This window comes from Corvus kubaryi, unplaced genomic scaffold (assembly GCF_017639235.1).
Source record: "Corvus kubaryi isolate FWS band 111438036 unplaced genomic scaffold, C.kubaryi_AGA036_p1.0 37260, whole genome shotgun sequence".
Taxonomy (NCBI): domain Eukaryota; kingdom Metazoa; phylum Chordata; class Aves; order Passeriformes; family Corvidae; genus Corvus; species Corvus kubaryi.
Window position 1 is genome coordinate 3,954,244 of NW_024581077.1, and position 19,621 is coordinate 3,973,864.

Genomic DNA, 19,621 nt, shown 5'->3' on the forward strand with positions numbered 1-19,621 from the left:
ACATACAAAAAGAACATCAAATATAGACTACTCGGATGCAACCTGGAGCTGCAGGCCCATGAAGAATGAACAAAGGCATGAAAGAGTGTTAGAAAGCATAAAAACACCACACGTGGACTCTAGGGGGAGTAAGAAGAAACCATCAACATAAACTTCATATTCCTCCCAACAAACCATTCCAGATGTTAATGATTTGTTATAAAATCCAGCACTTCTCAGCACCACAACCAGACTGAAACCACCAACCCTAAGGCCCACAGAAGAGTGAGCACAACACCAGGAAAAGGGGTAGAAACTAAAAAGTGTGAGCATAACTATAGGAACTGATTCTTTTTTATGAAACAGTTAAATCCAGCCTAATAATGATTAGACTTTTATGATTTCAGTTATACTAGCAATGCCTTTACTTACATTCATCATGTGCTTGCTCCTGGCCATTATACAAGATTTTGAGCATAATAACCCAAACATTAAATACTGCCCTCCAGTCCCCTCCTTTGGGATGAAACAGATATTAGGAATCTGCATCATCTATTGCAGAGGCCCGTTGAGCCTAAAGGATTGAGCCTACCTAATGGGTAGACAGGGTTGTCTGAGGTATCCTTACTGTTACAAGGAGAAGATTTAAGAGTGTCTAGATTAGTCACAGTAATTATTTCAACATTAGTACTCAGTAAAAAATGGCTTTTGCTGTTTATGATTATGATTTATCCCATCACACATAGCATCAGAAAAGCAAGGTGTCATCTCCCACCCCTGATAGAGGCTGTTCTTCCAAGCACCCACAAGGAATCAGACCTGTTCATCAGCTCCAAGGACCACAGCTGCAGGGAGAAAAGTCTCACTTCATTGCCTCTACTCTGAAGTTATCAGGATTTCTATACATTCAGCATGGGACTAGAAACTAATAAATGCAGAAACCATCTTTATGATTAGGGGTATTGACTGTGCTTGTGTAATTGCCCTGCTACAGATTTATAATAGTCCATTATAGGGTCTCTGTGGAAATTATTGCACAAGTTAAAATACAGATAATTCATTTCTGTGCATTGCCATTATGTATACTTTCATTTGGGGGGAAGAGAGGAAGGTTAAAGACAAACATTTTTAAAAAACAGTCTCTTCCTCTAATGAACCAGCCCCAAAGCCTAGCTCTTATACAGATATTACAGTGCTGTAAAAATGGACAGAAATAATGGTGTTCCTATTTAACCAAAGCTTTTTACATTTCTAAATTCTGTCCCTCCTTCACCACCATAAATAAAACAGTTGCTATGGTACAACATGAAACCAAGCAGCTCTTTCTCTAGGCCAAGGAGAACAGCCTACCTCACCAAGAGTAGCAGCTTGTCTTTCAAAGCTGAGTGGAAATAAAGGGAGTTTCATTTCTAAGCTTTGAATTCCCTTATGAAAAGCTGAATAGGAATAGATGGAATACATATAATCTACCACTGGCTGGCAAGGATGCAAAAGGATTTTTCTAGATCTGTAGGTTATTAAGACGACCCACTCATAAAAACTTCTGACTATCAGTAAATGAATCACTAAATCTCAACCAGGAGATGAATAACCATTTTAAGGAAGTAACTGTGATGTCAAGACACTCTTACTTACTTTGCAGCACAGATGAACTGGGAATTGGAAGAAACAGTACCACCACCTTCAGCAGAAAAACCTCCAAGCAGTGCACAAACATGACTGGATGAAGTCCCACAGTGCGATCGTTAGATGCAATTCGCCTCCTATGGCCCACTGGAAAATCGCACACAACAGCCACATGTCCTGCTGAGGGCTCACACTAAGTCAGCAAAGGCTCTGAGAACTGAACCTAGGAATTACAGGCTCCTGCTCCAGCCACTACACCACCAGCAACAAAGAAGGATGAAGGTTTCAGAGTTACCCTGTGGACACAAATATAGCAGCAGGGCAGTTTTCCTGCTAGTATGAGCATGTAGGCACGTGTAATCACTACATACAGAACCCCCTACCTTTCAGTCAGGACTTTTCACTTGGAAAAGCTTCAATATGTGCAAATAAGCTCAAAGCATCCATCCATCCATGGTGCAAGCCACTTCCTCAGACTTGTGACTAAATGTATTCTTCTTCCAGGAGAAACACTTCCAGTGTCTGTCAGACAAGAATTATGCACAAAAATGATACCTTTCTCTTTTTTAAAAAAAAATTAATTTTAATAATAAATTTTCAACTTTTTAAAATTACATTTTATCTCAAACATCATTCATTTTTTTTACAAACTCTTGGAGATCAGGGTTTTAACAACATATGGTATTTCTTCATCTAAGATGGAACAGCCTACAGATAAAATTGTGACCTGTAGTACTGTGTATTCAAGACTGCAAGTTCATAAAACTACAAACAGAATTATTTCTTCAATAAATGGAAGATGATAAATTGCATGGAACATTAGACTCCTGTATGCCACCACACCAGTCCCTTAAAAATGAGGAATGTGGCTTCAATGTCTTCACAGGAATTCTTGGGCTACACTGTCTCAAATTTTCACTCCAGAAGAAATATGCAGCTTAAAAGAATTTAGGACTGGGAAAGATCATACACATGCTGAGTGATTCCCTTAAAATATGGCCTACTAAGAGAATAGTGATGACTTAGGGACGATAGAACTGACTTCTCGAAGGACGTCCATTTGGCATTCCGTCACACGTCAGCTGCATCATATCAATATCTGCTTCTACAGAGCTCCATGATTCAAATGAGTAATGTTCAAGAAGTCTGTCTTTCTCCCACTTCATGATGGGTTTTTTCTGGTGGTGATGCTTTAAAATTATGTTTCAGGACCTCATCCAATAGCACACAGCTTTTTTCTCAAGCAGAAGACATCCAGGGTCACAAATATACAAACTGGTCTTCATGTCCACATCTTTATAGCAGAAGTATGGAGTTCTCCTGGATGTCAGAAAGTGCCGTGGTGCAAGTGAAGCAGCTGTAGTGGTCAATAATGGTCCTACGGCGCAGGCTGATGGCTGAAGCTGAACTGCGAAAAATACCAGAGTAGAAGAACCTGTCAAAGAATGAATATGGTAAGGTCATTCCAAATTAAGGATACTATTTTATCATCTTATGTAAATAAAAGCCATTCATTAGGAATTCAACATACTAAAATTGCTAAATAGAGACCTTGTCAAACCCATGCACACTCTGTACTTATTCCTGGCCACTAAACTTCACAAGGTACTGAGATGATCTTGTCCAGTGCTACTGTGACCCTCTATTATCCTATTAGCTGCAATAGGATTTAAGAGAGGATTTAATCATTCCTTTTTTAAACAGTTGTCTTGACTTCGGCTGCTAAAGAATAGGAAATATTTCCTAATTAATCTTCCCTTTTTGACTTTCTTTAATATGGGTTGGAAACACCACAGCCAGATTCTTACATCCCACCTTCCCAAGAAACCACAATCTACATGAACTTGGGAAGGCTGTCTCTGGAAAAAAAAAAAAAAAAATTATGTGATACTTTCTCATGGCCCAATTTGGAATAAAACTATGGCAGTGCAAATGAGAAAGAAAAGTGGGAACATAGTAATTCTTCCTGAACTGAAGGGATAAAAGTCTGAGTTTGCTTCAAAGATGACTTCGTAGATTACTGAACCAGTAATTCCTCCATACTGGCCACATCCAAAACCACTCAATTAAAATAGGAAACTTGACCAAGCAAAACATTTCGTATTTAAATAGATGAATAACGTTCATTTCCATTGAATGAAAACTTTTGGCATTTTAAACCAGCTCTTATGAGAAGCAGACCCTTCTCCCTGCTTTTTAGACCTCCAGCAATCATTTGGAAAGCCATATACAATCTTCTGCATATTCTCTAACCAGTAGACCTTGAAATCAATGGCATCAGCAGAACAGAGAGAACACCCTTACTTTTTGTTGTTGATTGTGAAAGTTCTCCCCATTTAGAATATTAATTTCTCATCCTCACTTAAAGAGCAAGGTTCTGACAGCTACTGCCAAGCCCAATGCCACGTGAAAGCACATTTGGCAACCTCAGGAATGGGACTGAGCCCTGGGAAGCTCCTCCAAGGCTGTGAGAGAAAAGGACTGCAGCCATTACTTTCTCCCATTCTATTTGCACCTCCTTTTAATGGAGGAGGATTACAACCTCATCTTTTCTCTGCCTCCTAAATGGAGTTTGGTTTTATAAGTCAGGCAATTGAGGTATCTGCACAGCACTCATGTGCCATGGAAAAAGGGTACCTCTGCCCTAAGAAAGGCAAATAAATTGATGGAGGAGGGAACATGTGTTGTCTCTCTCAGCTTGTAAGAATTTAAGCACCCTGCTTTGAGACTGAATGTATTTGACCCAAGATGAATAAAAGTTCTGTGCAACGTAGTTTCACGTGCCTGTAGCCATCCCATCCTGCACATTCAACACTCCCTTTGAGAACCTCACAAATCTTAAGAGAGGCAGAGAAGATTGCGTGACAGCAGCATGGCTGCCTTTTGGAAAAACTGTCAAACCAACCTGTTGGAAAACACCCCTTTTTTCTTAGACTACAGCCACACACACACCATATACAACCATCTTACTCCAGAACAACTCTTTTAAGCAGAGCTTCCCACAAAACCATAAGAACAACCAGAGACCTCTGCTGCTCTGTGGGATATGTGAAGAAACCTTGGCTGAATTAACAAAAAGAGTTTTACAATAACATCATTAACACTCTGCTACTGACAAACTGATCAGCACTGAGCACCCTCAGAAATGCCATTGACATACTCTGGTCAAATAACCTAAGACAACACCACAAGTGAAATAGCAAAGCTGCCAAATTCACACCACAGTGCCTTACAGAGGAAAGTTTATCAAATGTCTGTGTGTTAAAAGGAAGCTTTTCACCCCTATGAGTTTATCATTCTACTAAGAATGCCAAGAACTGAATTCAAGGTGTAAAAGGTAATCAAAGAAGTGAGACAAAGCAAGACTTTTTTCCTATTCCTATTACACTGAATAACAAGTTTTCCTGAGCAACAGCTCAGGATCAAGCACTAGCCTCTAGCAGAAAAGTAGGGGTTTTTACAAGAGACTTTTTTGCTTTTCCTTCACACAGTAGCAGGGTGCCTAAAACACTCCACCTCATTTGCTCCCATCTCTGTGTTTCTCATTATCCAGCTGTTCTCACCCTGTGATACAAATGAACTTTCTCAGTACTCTAAGAATCCAGGACAAATTTACTACTAATCTTGTTTTGCCACAAAATATATCAGACAGTAAGTGGATTAAGTTTCCATATTCTGCCTTACGTATCTCTCTTAGCATTGATTAATAGGAAAAGATTTGAAACAGCTGATCACTTTATAAGACAATTTCATGTTTGGTTTCTCTGCCTGCATTTGCCCAGTTATTGCCAGTTTTGATTCAGTGGTGTGAACATCAGATCACTAAAAATTACAAATCAGTCACTGGAAAGCCACCATAAGGCAGTGTCTTTGATGAGTGGTCATGAGATCATGACTTTTCTAAAGGTGCCTATGACAGTTTTGCCAATCATCCCTGAAGTATATCTCACCTTCTCTCTTCAATGGAAGTGCAATAGGAAGACTTAAATTTGGCTTGTAAACCCTACTGTAGCTCCAGTAAGTGTTCAAGAACTATAGCAAGATGACACATCAGTAAGCAAATAATAAGAGACAAAATGAAAGAGTACTGTTTCCTGGAGCAGATTTTTCTAATTCTATGAAGATTAATATTTCGCATGTAGTCTTTTCTATGAAGTGAATAGGATGTGACCTAAGTGGGATGTACCACTGCCTCTTGGAGAATTGCATCTGAATTCCTGAAAACACTAATTTTCTCATTTTGCATGGAGAGAGGGAAAAAGAAGATCCAGAGTAAACAACTTTTATTGAATGTAGAATAAGACCACCTAGGAAGTGGATTTTAAAACAAAGACCTAAGGGAAAAATTTAGTGTGCAATTTCTATCAGAAAACATAAAAAGAAAGAAAAACCAAGGGACACTATAGGAAGGAAATAACCACAAAGCTTTATGTGTGCATGGCCTGGATGATGAGAAACATTGAAAGAGTGATGCTTAGATACGTGGTACAGCCAATCACAAAATAATCTCAAAGCTGTTTGTACAGAACTATTAATGCAACCTGCTTAGAACAGACAAAAAAAAAGGGGATACTGCAGGGCACAAACTAATAAGTTGTTCAAAGGGACCAAGGCAAACAATGCATTTTCAATCTGCTTTGACAAGAGGAGAGGAAAAGAGTAGAAGCTGCAAGAGTGAGAGAGGAAAGTAAAAAATGTAAGACTTGAGATTTCTGACTTGTCAAGAGACTGCAAATGCAAATATACCTCTGAATAGAATGGTAACACCCTCTGACCCATGCATGTATTGATAAGCATTACTCTAAGAAGTACAGGTAAACAATTTAGCTTAACCAGGGAGCAAAGAATAATGCAGAGCTCAAGGGAGTGAAAAAACTATTACATATTTTTTTATGTTATTGTATCTATTCTCATTGTATTAGTCTGTATTATTCACTAAAGTAAAATATATTTTATTAATCACCAAATTGGTAACTGTAATAAACAGGAGCCAACAGACATATTTGACATCAGTTATTCTTCATAAGTCATAAATAATGAAAGGAAAACAGGGATTCTTCCTGGGGAAAGCTACTAATGCATTATGTCTAAAACAGAGTGGGAGCAGTGAAAGTGGGTTTGTAAGAAGGTTACAGGCAATCACTTTGAGTTTCTGCTTCCTGTTAGAACTAAGAAAATATCTAAGCTATACTCACTGAACATAATTACAGATGCTTTCAAAGATCTTTAAATATTTAACTACTTAATCATCACAATATCTCTATTAAATAGATGTTTCTTTGTACCTCCAATTTACATGAGGGAAACATCTTTTATAGCTTATTTTTTTAAATGGTTTTGTTTCTTTTATGAAATGTTGGAAATTGAAAAAAAAACCCACTGTACAGAGGCCTCTGCAGGTGCAGCTTTGTAGATGCAGACACAAATGAGAAGTTTTCTGCTCTTTGATTACTGCTGCCAGTCAAGCCAATATTCACTACAGGCTTCAAAATGTGGAGGCAATTAAGTAAAAGGACAAAACCATATATGCAAATTTCAGCAGAGGCTCCTTCAAAGTTCTGCATGGAGAAGAAGGGCCCTGCTCACGGCTGCACACCTGGCTGTGCCAAGAGCAGACTTTGCAAGTTCTTGGCACTTCAGCTCCAGCTGAATCTATTGAAGGATGCTGCTTTTCTGAGCCGAATTTCCAAGGCAGAGGGAATGAAAGGAAGGCAACAGGCTTATTTTAAACTTGACATTTCAGCAGAGCAAATCTATAGAATAATTGGAAACACTTGCAACAAGCATATAACATTTATCCATACATTTTGACCAAAGAATTACTGGTTGATCTAGCACTAGATTGAGAAGCTGAATACAAAAGAATATAGAAATAGTATAGCTAGATGAATGAACTTGGATGTTCCTAGGGCATACTATTTTTTCGTAGAAAAGCTGAAAGATGTCATCTGTACCTTAATTAAATTTTTAGATGTTCCCAAATGCAGAGCAGTTACCAGACAGCGAGAGAGAAGAAAAGGAGAAAATGGGGCTTCTTCTTAATGTTATTATGTATTCTGCATGGGCATTTGATAAATGAAGCTGAATCCTAAATGAGATGACATATAATCATGGTTTTTTTAATTTAAAAATAAAAAATAAACAAGCCAGATCCAGAAAAAATAAACCCTAACATTATTTGTTTCATTTTAAGCCACTCCCTAGGACTAGGACAGGACTACTGGGTAACACAGAAACACAGAGCACACACATCACACAAGCACAAGAGCCCCCATATTACTGAAATAATATAGTGCAGACCTTGTGGCAATGGAAATGCTTATATTGATTTACTGAGCTGTGGACAGGGCAGGCTCAGCATGAGTTTGAAATTTAGGATAAAACTTAGTCAACTGGAAAAAAGCAAGTCAGGCAGTAATACACATGTAATAATAACACTCATAGAATAAAGTAATACGCTGTGATTAGGAGCATGGGAATGAGACTTTACAGGATGACAGGCAATGCTGCATAAATGCAAGTGAAAGTAATTTAATACATACAAAATTGCAATTCTGCAAGTATTTGACAACAACGAAAATCCTGGAGAGGAACTATTTGCCAGAGTTGTTTACAGCACTGCAGTTACAGAGGAAAAGACAAAAAAAAGCCTGGCTAGATGTTTTCTTCACAAAACATCCAGGAAATTCAATTTTCAAAAAGGTACAGTGGATGAAACCACAGGATAAGTTTGCCCGGGATCACTGTTCCAACATCTCTACCAGAAGGCTGTAAAAGAGGGCTTACGCTGCTTAGGAAGCTCTTTTGGTGGGTGACACACTTTTAGTCAAAAAGAATTATTACGCCCTCACTATTCATTCCCTACCTGGACTGCTGACTCATTGTCCAGTGCTACAGAACCTGTGCAGTGAGTGACAGACACTATTGTATCCAAACTCTCAGTGACTTGTCCCAGAAGTAGCATTTTTCACCTACCTGATGCTCACATGATTAGGTCAGATAACACTCCAGCATTTTTGCCCTTCCAAAAACCTAAAGCAGCCATAAAGGCATCTTGACTGGCTCATTAATTTGAATTTAGAGCTGGTTTTCTTTGTTAGTGTCATTAAGTAGACAAACCTTAGCTATGAACCAAGAAAAGTTGGCCTGCTTTGTACTGATGCAAATGATGACTTGAGCTATGAGGCTGAAAAGGGTCTGATACCTGCTTGGAACAAAGTGGAGGACTCAGTGATATGTGCTATTATATATACAGGTGTGGAATTATGTATATGAAGAGATTTATGACCCTTGCTACACCAGCAATCCTTGGGCAAGATTTTTGAGGGCACATAAATAAGCCAGCAATGTGGCTAGTGGGATTTACCGAAGCACATGCAAACTGTAAGAATTCAAATTCCACCAAAAGTCAGTGTGTGCAAAAATATTTTATAGATTCTAGGAGGTTCCCTCCTGCCAATACAAGTTCCTATACATCTGCACTGAAGACCCACGAGGGTGCTGTGAGACAACATATACCACACCATGGTTTCTTATAAGGCAAAAACATCTGGAAGCTGTAAATATGTAAGATTTCAAGTCTTTGGTCCACAAATCCACCTGAGTTAAGCTGAAATTAGTGGCACCTAGGGACCCATGTATTTTTGTACATCTGGCCTAAAAATTTCATGCCTAAGTTCTTTGTCATAACAAAGTTTATCAAAGTTTTTAGTTTGTTTCTCAGATGTGTGTGAAGTATCAGGCAGGTTAGTTAATAACTGCAGATGCTGTGTTTGGTTTAGGGATCCTGTGTGGAATTCAGTCTGAACTAGGCTGAGTAGAGTCACACCATAACTGCTTCCAGATGCTCATGGAGTGCAAGATGGCTTCTACAAAATGAAGTAGAGAACAGATGCCTGAGGGGGCACAATGCAATCAGAGATGACACTTTTCAGATGAGAGGCAGAATGGAAACAGTGATCTATTGGTTTGGCCTGGAGCAAACTTCATAAAGGACCCGGATCTGTGCCTCACCCAAGCAACTGAACCTTTTCCTGAATGTTTAATCTGATGTTTTTATTCTCTGCTTTCTAAGGGCTTCCAGAAAGGCAAATTAATAGGATTATGCCAATTTCTGAACTTGGTCAAGCCTCATCATTGCTGATAGCTCATTACAAAGTGGAGTTTCATAAGCAGACAGTGTTCCCTGTAGTGCAACCATCTTTTCTGAACCTTTCTAGGGGCAATCAGCATCCTGGGAGTATAAAAGGAAAGATTACTTCCAATGTGAATTTGATGTAAAAGCAGGGTCTTTCAGGAGATACACACATAACAACTGATTACAGAGTGCTCCAAGAAGCCATGGGATATGCCTACTGCTAGCAGTGTGTCTACTCCTAGCTAAAGGACCATTAGCATTCATGAAAGGCTGACTCAGAAAGAATAAAGCATCATCCCAGATGTAAATGACACTACTCGAAATCGTCTTTACTGAACTCACGTTTGGTTTACCTGATTACAACTTTGAAAACTGTTGACTCAACATAGTTTCTCCAGTTTAACAAGTTCAGGGTCAAAGCCATATGCTCTGACAAGGGTGAGATATGAAAAACACTCCCTGTGACATGGTACAGAAGCACAAATCTGTTGAACGCAATTTAAAGACAGGCACTGGCAGGCAGTGATGATCAGCTGGCAAACAGCTCTGTCTCAGGACACAAAGGATAGAAAGTGTGCAAAAGTCAACATATGCCAAATAGCACCATCTTTTTTCCACTAACAGGCTTTAATTATTGAATACAATGGAAAACTGTGGCAATGCAAGGCACTACTGCGTGGTAGTTATGGGAAGTGCTGACATTTAAAATAGCGGCTAATAGTGTTCTCAGTTGCTTTGAGGAGAAACTAAACAGATGAATTAAATTTTCCCACATGCAAATTTCCTCAGGGAGGTCCAACATGTCTTGAGGAAGATGCTGGCACAAGCTTCGCTGTATTTTGTTTCAGTCTGTGTTGAATGCACTGCATAGGAAGAACGTGAGCACAATATATTACTGAAGGACATTTGAAGAGTGAGAGCGTGGCCACTTTGACTTACAATGTACACAGGGATACATTCAGAATTATAAGTACAAGACTAATAGGCTCACCGAAGATAGGGATGGCTGAAGGGAAGAAAAAGCAATCACAGAAAGCAAAATTCAATAGCAGAACAAAAGTCTAGTAACTGGTTTAAAAGGAGCTTTGCATTTCTGTGGGGCATGATATGTGAGTGGAATGTCTTCAATCAGAAAGTGCTTTAAGATAATTAAAGCATTTTCACACTTTTAATGTTCTCTAAATGACTGAAAATGTCAAGGTTGCACACATTTGAAGACTCCATAACACACACACACACAGAGATGCAAAATAAAAAGAAATTATCAAAGTCCTGATGCTGCCAAATGTTGAATATTTGGTGAGAAGAGCACAGTGCATACCACAGGAGCAGATCACATCAGCATGAACTGATACAAGTGCAGGCTGCAGTTATCTATGCTGAGTAATTCTGCACTCAGGGAAGTTGATCCACATTTATCTAAGAAAAGAGGAGAAAATAATTTGTTCCTCTATCTCCAACCAGAGGGTGAAAACACCAGCTCAAAGACACTTGCATTGAAAGAATATATCCATAGCCTACACATGCACAGAGATAAAACCTGACATCTGTATTTATATCAACATGCAGGGCTGACTTTGAGGTTACTCTCACTGATCCCTCAACAGATGAGCCATAACACTTGCATCAAGGAGTTACTCAGAAACTACTGAGGTTGCACCTAACCAAAGGTCAGGGTGGGCCCTCACAGAAAGCAGGGACAGGCAGCTGGGGGACTATAGCTGGCTGATTTTTCCTGATATAGGTAGATCACATATTCTAGAGACCAGAGAGCAAAGAGGTAGATAGGGTTGGACATGTTTTTGTCCATGGAAAGTCAGCAGAGATCCAAGGTGTAAGTTTAGTGGGAACTTATAGTCAAACCAAGTTACTGGTTGGGATATCTCACAAAAATGTGGGATAAAGGGAAGGGTCTGGGATGGGTCAGTCCTGAGGAAGTATCGCTTGTTTCACCAGCAATACTGAGAGATTCCTCAGCAATTCTTCATGGCACCCTCTCCATAAGCCCAAACTTTGCGTTTAACTGTCCCCTGTCTCAGGTAACAACACAGGCAAACCTAACCCCTGAAATCTGGCTATCAGTGCTAACAACTGGTTTTCAAGCTGTGAGGAAACATAGTTTTTACTATGAGTCACAGAATAATAGAATCATTCAGGTTGGAAAAGACCTCTAAGATCATCAAATTCAATTGCTAATCAAAAAGACAAAACAAAAACAGTTGTAAGAATGTGTCTATTTTACTAAAAAAAAATCAAAATTTTGCCATCTGATTGAAATAAGAACCAGGTATATTTTAGATTTTGTTCTGTTTCAAATTGCTTCGTTTTCTCTTTCATTTTCTCTTATATTAAAACACAACCATTTTTCAAAAGTCCTGACTGCTTTCTCTTCCCTTACCTCTCCTACACAATATACTGAATGCTACAAATGAAACAATTTGATCCTTTTCATGATTTTACATTGCACATCTTGAATAAAATAGAATGTTTTCGCCATTTTTACACACAGCGTTTTATTTTTTCTTTATGAATATCACAAAAAATCATGTTAGCACTTCTGAAATTAGATGGTTTTGACTGCTTATGGGGTTTTCTATCATCTCAGGCCTAAGATACAACTCTGAATTCCAGGTTCAGAGCCCTGTTACTATAATACCCTTCCCCAAACCAGCTCCTCACAGTTCTTGCAGCACAGGCTGTTACTCACTCTCTTCAGACATGGCTTTCTCCAAAAATTAACCTTCTCACAGACACAAAAAAATCTCCAAAAGTGTTTCTAGAGATAAAAATTTCTTACTTGCTGGCAACCACCACAACACTGCCTGTGGGAGGCAGTTATCATGGTCCCTATTTCACAGTTAGGGAAACTGAGGCACGTATTTCAATGATTTGGCAGTCTGAAAGTTAGTGGCAGAATCCAGTCTGATACACAGGGACAGGCAGAACCAAGAATCTACAGATTTACTGCATGCATCCAATTCTTTATGATAGGGATTCATATAAATGTAGGAGACAGCCAGGTTCCTTCTCATGACTGTGAACATTCCAGCTACTCAGTACAGACTGTGACAAATGGTAACATTGACTTGAAGGAGTCTTGTGAGGAGGCAACATTCAATTCATTTCTTTCTGCAGTTGCAAACAACTTGTGTTACACTGGGGAAAATCCAGTGCACCTTCCAAATGCATTTTACCCATCACAAAAAGTAATAACTCTGAAGTGATGCATTAAAAGCAAGTGAGAGTATAAGCCAGAATGATTTACACAAAGAACTCTGTCACAAGCAAATGCAGAACTTGGGCTTTCATTTATCTTGTGCCTAACTAAGATGGATTTTTCTCTGAAGGGCTGGATGTAAGGATTTGTAGCAGGAATAACAATGTATAAAATATAGTCCGGTTCACATGCTTGTCTACCCTGCTGTTGGGGAGGGACAACCTACACTCCTACTCCTTTTTTTGTAATTGACCTTCACCATTTGTTCAAAGCTCCTAGACATCCAGCAGCCCAGTCAAATAGGAGCTGCAATGACCCAAAGACCTTCTCAGGAGGTCTCATGGTATTCCCAGGAGACAGCTCCCATTCAGACTCTTTGAGAAAGGAAACTGGCATTTCAGAAGCTCAGCCAGTTTCTGGCAATATCTAAAGCAGACTATCAAACATATCAATCTATAGGGACCCCCAAAATAACTTAATCATCATATTTTTGGTGCATTTTTTAATAAATGTTTTCACTGAGAAAGAAGCAGCCCTCCCAAACCAAGAAGTTTATGGGTCTTGTATCACTGGTTTTGGCAGCAACTGCAGTCAGACAAGTGGGTATATTCAATATCTCTGGAATGCTATTAAATGCCAAGGAAACCATATAATAGTATCCAAGATGTTGTCAGTAGTTTTCCTATCCTAGTTCTCCTTTACACTGAGCTGAGCTGCAAGAATGGAATCCCTAATGTGTCTCCCATGTTAAAAGACAAGAGGAGTGTCTCAGGGGAGGGGAATACAGTATTGCCATTTGAAACAGTCAATGTGGAACAATTATAATGAAAATTCTGAATATTTTTGAACACTTGATAAAACAGAATATGTATCATTGGCCTGCCTTTCAAATGGGACTCAGGTCCCTGCAGGGAAACACTTCTGTAGTGTAGTGTTCAACCTCTAAAAAAGAGGTTATTTCTTCCCACTGATAATAAAAGAACCCTCAGACAGACAGCTCAGAGTAGGTTACCATGGACCTCTAAAATCTGGATTGCTGAAGCTCACCCTGTCATTATAACTTCCAAATACATCAGTTATCAGTAAAACTCATAATGTGACTGGATGATACTATTCTTCTTCACTATCCATCATTATTCCACCCTATCCAAAGGCAGCTAGACCACTTACACACACATATAGAGAGAATCTCTCTTCATTCTTAGTCTTTACTTTGCAAAACTGTGCCTCCTTTCATATAAAAATAAGAAAAAATCTGAAAAAGACAAATCAAACCTGAGATGCTATGTACAATCATTCTCATGGCCTCCTTTCACTTATGCATCTCCTTTTCTCCTCCTCTTCTCATGGACATTCCTCTTCAAAATTTTAATCATATCACTTTTCTCTCCTTTGCTTTCTATGCTTTTCTCCTTTTCACCTTTTTTTTTTGCCCATGTTTTCTTCTGCTCCTCAGTGGGCTGATTTTGAATTCAATTTCCTCATGCCATTGCCTTTACCTTTTTGCCCTGTTTTTGTTTTTGAATCCTTTCTCTGCCCTTCCTTCTGTGATTTCCCAGAACCCTTCATCAGAACTCTGAGAATATCTCCCCAGGAATCTCTCCCAATCTTATTCCTGCCTTTTGCTGTTACATTGGAAAAGAAAGCTTGTAAGGCTTCGTTATCGCAAATCTATGATGGTATCTAAACTATTTCATTACCAGCCCAACTGGTCTCAGTGACCCGCATACCTCTGCACCATTTAGATGCTTATACTAAGCATATGCAACATAGAGTCGTAGAATGGTTTGGGTTGGAAGGGAATGTCCTAGTCCCAGCCCCCTTGCCATGGGCAGGGACAACTTGCACTAGCCCAGGCTGCTCAAATATAAGATATTTACTTACATGGATGGAGACACTGAATCAGAGAGAAGGTAATATTCATTAAGTCAAAGAGCTATTGAATAGCCAGCATACTGCAAGAGATTAATGCTTGGTCTAAGACATTAAGACACTTCATTTTAGCTGAATGACTGAAATATATTGAATGAGTATGAAAAGAAAAGAAGTACATGTGTTGAGGGTAAAGATTAAGCCCATTCACATCCTTTGAGGGACTTGCTAAAGATCAGCTAATGCTTTCTGCTAGGAATAGGCTCCCTTTGATGCATGTAAACCTGAAATGTAAGACAGGCACAGATAAAAGAATTCCTCAGAAGGTGTGCATCAGGAAAGCACTTAGAGCCATTCTGCAAGATAAAGGCAGACAGAGACTTCTCTGATTTAATCTAGGTGTAGGAAGAGGTTTTCATTTCTTCACTTCTGTTCATAAAAAACATTTCTATATAGTCCATTGGTCTTAAGTAACCAGTTTCATTTTCACATTACCCAAGAGCATTCTCCCAAGGAGAACCTGAGTAACCTGAGGCACTGGGACATCTTTAGTGCTGTAGGAAAGAAACAATTACCTTAAAATTATATTGTAAGCAGAAAGGGTCTTTGACATGCAAAAAGACAATAACAGAGCACAGCTAAAACAGAAGAGTCTTGTATGAACTTTGTAATACCGTCCCTATAGACTCTTTGCATAACAAGCCTCCTCTAACACCATGCATCCCAATCCTATTTTAAGACTCTTTCCAAACTCCCATGACTCTCTAGCAAAGCCTGGATGAGCCACTGAAGTCTTCATGTCACTCTTCCCACTGCACACAGATGATTTTTCTTGATTACTCAGAATGTGACCCACAGACCAAATCCTCTGCAAAGAGCTGTGAAGCCCCTCCACAATGACAGTCAGCTACATCTAGAAATACAGAAGAGTATGAGGAGTGCCTAGCTGTGGTCTTGATTCACACTCACCTCTATCAACCCACTTTGAGCAGAAATTCAGCTAGGAAACTAGTAAAGATAGAGATGTGCCTACATGGAGGTACATACAGAAAATGCCAGCCTTACATTCTGAAAAGAATTTAAGAAACAGTTACTGAGTAAGTGGATAAGTGTCAGCACAGACATCTCAAGGACCACAGCTTCCTGGCCATAAAGAATCTTGTGAGAAGTGAACAAAAAGAGACCAGAGAAGACTGTTCCACCTTCTTTGGCCTCTAAGGAAAACATTTTGATGTCCCATACCTTCAGTAATTCAGAATCCAAATGAGATCAGACTTTACCCTCAGTGTTGATGGCAGCATGTTTAGGATGATAGAATGAATCATCCATTTCTCAAGAATACCTGTTTTCCATTAAATTAAAAGCAGTTGTTTCTTCTTAAGAGGAAGATAAGGCTTGGTAGTTATTAAACTTGCAGTAAGAAAAACAGAAAAGGACACAGCATCAAGAGAGCAAAATAATTTCTTCAGGTATAATGAGCATTAAATTAGAAGTTTAATGATCCAGTGTAATAATTCTCTGAATTCAAGAAAGGCATGTGGTATCCAGCTGGCCAAGAGCAATTTTGACTATGTGCCACCACAAATGTAGACTCTCATTTAATGTCTGTGAAACCAGACCAAAACACGAACACAAATTTCACACCAGTCAAGTGTAAAACACTTATTTGGTTTCAGGTCCTTGAGTCGATCTTTCACATGTTGCAGCTGACAATCAGATGCCTTTCCAGCTGTCAAAACGTGACCTTATTTTCTGCTCGATCTGGTCCTGAGTCAATGACCACTGAGTGGCTGAAACTTCTGAATTTCTGCTGAAATTTCTGAATTTCTGCTGTAATTTCTGAATTTCTGCTGTAAATGAACTGTAACTGAGATTTAGTAATTGGGAGAAGAAGGCCTTTTACCTCAACAGAGAAGGAAATTGCACTTGCCCTACAAAAACTGCCATTTGATTAAATCAATAAAACTACTGCAGAAGAAACCTCCAGATTGGTGAATGTATGGAGACCACCAAGTCACAGATTATATCTGCATTTTTTTGCTTTTTGTGTGTGATTTTTTAACATATTCCTAATGTATGAAAACAAAAAAAGTGGATGTAAACTTTCCATGGCACGTGCTCTGGCTGTTCATACTGAGAACACAAAGTAACTTTAACGGATACCTTTTTTGTTGCTCATAATGCATTGCCACATGAGAGGACTGTTGCCCCCTCAAGAGTCAGATGTCCCTATTAATCTTCTCAGACTGTAACTTTCAATTTGTTCTCTTCACTTTCAGAGAGCTGAAAAAGAAAAGAAAGGAATATCAGCTCTTGTACTTCATGATAATAGCTTTCACAAAGCTATCTTTCTTACACAGTACTACAGCCTTTCCTTCACTTAATAAATTCACGACAATTGGCAGACACAAACAACTTCGTGCTTCAGTATAATTAAAAACTAAAAGCAGTAACACTGTTTATAATGAAAATGTTGTGCAACTTAGTAAAAGGGTGTACTTACCATGAGCTTAACTTTGTAGATGGAGAAATGTCTTTGATCCCTGTGACATGGGCCAGGTGGATGAGACTGGCTAATCTTTTGGGCATCCAAGGACATCACATGCAAAAGCCGCTGGCAATGAAGTGTGGGAGCTGGTTCCATGTCTGGTTGCTTTCTTTTTGAAGCTATCTTGAAAATGGAGAGATTTCTTTTGCTTTTTTATCACCATCTTGCAAAAGGCACAGATGCAATTTTTGGCATGATTTCCCTTTCAGGGTATTGTTCCATTAATGTAAGTATGAATTTTGGATGCATTTTCTTTCTCCTCTCCTGTCTTTCAGGCTTACTTAATCTAACTAATTCCCAGAAGTAGATAAGAGGAATGAAAGGAAGAGCAATACTGCCTCTCACTTTCCAGGATTTTTCTATTCTGCTTTTCTGTCTTCATTCTCTAGGTTTCTCCATGAAACCAGTGTTTCAGCTGAAGACAGGTTGTTTAAAAGCAGAGACACTTCGATGATATATTTCCAAATGACATGTTGAGTGTTAGAACCAACTAACCACAGAGAAAAATCTTCCCCTTCTCATTTGATAGGTATGTGTTTACCAAATATAACATATTGAGTACAGATGTACAGGGGAAGACAAGTCTGAAGAAAAAAAGCAATCAAATAAACACCGTGCATATGAAACATCCACAGCTATACAGATGAGATTGTTGTTACCAAGCTTCTACAGAATTATCCACTTGCTACCTACATGGTGAGCACAGCATCACAGTTAGGGTTTCACCAACAAGTCCAGTTTGGAGAGGAATCTCTTTCAGTGGACACGCTCCCTGGCTCCCACTCAGGCATCATGGCAGAGACACAGGCATCTATGCCAAATTCATTCATTTTCAGTTAGAGTGTTGACCTTCACCATGAACTACACCCAGAAAGGTTTGCATATTCAGGCGACTCAGAGCTAAACTCATGGAAGATTTCATTTTTAGCAGAGCTGCAAGTAAAAGAAAACAAATAGGGTCGAGAGCAGGTAAGAAGCACTTGTCCTGGCCAGGTCAGCAAACAGCCTCTGACTCTTGAGAAGTGGACTTAGGCAAACACACTGAGCTGGCTATTCCATCTCAAAGGTTAACAGTTCAAGGACGGCAGATTATTTTCCTTGGTCGGAAGGTTGTCTGCTGGCACAGGAAAGAATCTAATTCAGAGTACTTTTCTGAAGAACAAGCTCCAGGGGTTCCCCATGACACAGTTTTCAGGTGTAAAAGGAACAACAGCAGCAGAGCAGAGACTGACTTTGCACTGTCCCTCAGTGCACAGTCAGTGCTTCCCAAACACACCAAAAATAGTTGTGTGCTACTGTAGCCGAGTTAGAATTTCATTTTTCAACACTCAAACTAATTATTAACTTCCATGAGAAAGATACAGGTCTTTGGCATATTTATAAGCCTAAATTTAGTTGGATCTTACAAAAACAGGTCCAAACACCACTGTGCCCACCTTTCTGCGTGTCTTCTTTAGAGCCTGCCTCTGCTGGATTGTCCACCTCTTCTTACATTATACTATAAGCTCCTTTAGCTATAGCCAAGAAAAAATGCTTTCACTGTCATTTGGGTGATCAGCATCCTTTTCAAGCTTGATTTAGGACTTAATCAATTAAGACTCAGTGCAAGCCAATGAAACTAGAAACACAGGGATTCCTGTGAAAATTTTAGAAGTGTGTTCTTCCAGAAAGTTTGGGTATCTCTGATGTGTAGTCAGTAAAACAAAGCAGAAAAAGATACAAATTTACACCTATTTCAAAAAATGTTGTACACAAGCATGAGTCAGGCATTGCTGCATTTTACTTTACTTGGAAAGACAGAAGAGCAGTTTACAGAATTCAGTTAAGTTGGAAATTAACTTAGAGAGGAGATGATTGAAAATTCAAATTTCAGAACGTAGCCAGAATGGAAGCCTGTGCCAGTCACTTGGTAGCTTGGTCAGCATCATGCACTGAAAACAAGTGGATACATACATCTCCATTCCCCCAAACAGGAAACTGTTAGCCAGCTACTGCCTAGTCCAGAAATATATATAAAATGCCTTTATGTTTTCCCATAAGTATTCAGAAAAGAAACTGAAATCTACAAATTGAAAGAGGGGAAATTTAGGTTAGATAATAGGAGGAAGTTTTTTACTGTGAGGGTGGTGAGGCACTGGAACAGGTTGGCCAGGGAGGCTGTAGATGCCCCAATAATGGCAATGTTCAAAGCCAAGTTGGATAAGGCCTTGAGCAACTTTTGGTCTAGTAGAAGTTGTCTCTG

At 39.1% G+C, this 19,621-nt stretch overlaps 1 protein-coding gene and 1 long non-coding RNA gene across 13 annotated transcripts in view; both read right to left on the minus strand.

Annotated features, from left to right (window-relative positions):
- Positions 1-19,621, minus strand: part of DLG2 (discs large MAGUK scaffold protein 2) — a 998,396-nt gene that overhangs the window by 934,252 nt on the left and 44,523 nt on the right. The gene's annotated exons all lie outside the window — the stretch shown is intronic.
- Positions 2,168-19,427, minus strand: LOC121662673. Its single transcript, XR_006015371.1, has 3 exons — positions 17,335-19,427; positions 16,995-17,114; positions 2,168-3,040 (listed from the first exon to the last, which is right to left on the minus strand). It is a non-coding gene; the product is annotated as an uncharacterized LOC121662673 (long non-coding RNA).